The sequence below is a fragment of the Carlito syrichta genome, unplaced genomic scaffold (genome assembly GCF_000164805.1).
Source record: "Carlito syrichta isolate Samal-C Ts95f unplaced genomic scaffold, Tarsius_syrichta-2.0.1 Scaffold303051, whole genome shotgun sequence".
Classification (NCBI taxonomy): domain Eukaryota; kingdom Metazoa; phylum Chordata; class Mammalia; order Primates; family Tarsiidae; genus Carlito; species Carlito syrichta.
Window position 1 is genome coordinate 61,365 of NW_007247147.1, and position 1,101 is coordinate 62,465.

The 1,101-nt window shown below is 51.1% G+C and overlaps 1 protein-coding gene across 1 annotated transcript in view; it reads left to right on the top strand.

Moving 5' to 3' along the window:
• The window catches only part of CCDC43 (coiled-coil domain containing 43), a 13,250-nt gene that overhangs the window by 985 nt on the left and 11,164 nt on the right, over window positions 1-1,101 (top strand). The gene's annotated exons all lie outside the window — the stretch shown is intronic.

Sequence of the window (1,101 nt, forward strand, 5' to 3'; positions counted from 1 at the left end):
GGGGGGGGGGGGCGGGAAGGGCCTGAGAGGGACCAGAGCTTTAAAGAGGTCAACGTGGTCCTTAGCCTACAAAAAGCAGGTTACACCGGCGCGGTGGCTCACGCCTGTCATCCCAGCACTTTGGGAGGCCGAGGTGAGGGGATTGCCTGAGCCCACCGGTTCGAGACCAGCCTGGGCAACTTGGCGAGACCTCGCCTCTACAATAAATCAAAGAATTAGCCGGGCGTGGTGGCTCATGCCTATGGTTCCTGCTACTTGGAAGGCTGAGACGGACGGATCTCCTGAGCCCAGCGGGTCGACGCTGGGGTGACTGTGAGCGTGCTACTGCACTCCGGCCTAGACGACGGAGGGAGAAGGGCAAATGACAGAAAACATTTTTTCAAGCCAAAAGTATTTGTAAAGGTGGGAGCAGTGCTGGGGAATAAAATCACATTTGGTGGAAGCCCAGTTCATGGTTTGGGCACATGGCTGAAATATAACACTAGTGCAGCTGTCCCAGATCCTTCTGGCAAGAACCCCTTTGAGCTCCAGAGACTGCTCTGGCGAGATTGGCCTGTAAATGGGAAAACTCTAATACAGCTTGTGAGGCAGCTCATAAATTCATTGGAAATACAATATGGTGGAATACGTTCTTGTATTACAGATCGTAGGGGGAAAGGGGAGGAGGCAAAGGGTTTGAGTTTTATTTTCAGCTGAGAAGTTTCTAAAGACTTCATGAAGAAGATGTTAAAGTAGCTTTGGTTCTTTTTGGTATCAGCTCCTTGACCAGTCCTTTTTCATGGCGGCATTGTTTGGAGCTGTGTGTCTGTGATAAAGGCAAACATGAGTGTGCCTTAGACTTTTAATAGTTTCTTGGTAGAAGAGGTAAAGTTAGTGTTGTTTTTTTTTTTTCTTTTTGAGTTGGAGTCTCTCTGGCCCAGGCTGGAGTGCAGTGGCACGCTCACAGCCACCGCGGCCTCGACCTGCTGGGCTCAGGCAATCCTTCCGCCTCAGGCTCCCAGGTAGCTGGAACCACAGGCATGTGCCACCATGCCCAGCTGACTTTTTTGGTTTATTGTAGAGATGAGGTCTCACCAAGTTGCCCGGGCTGGTCTTGAACCC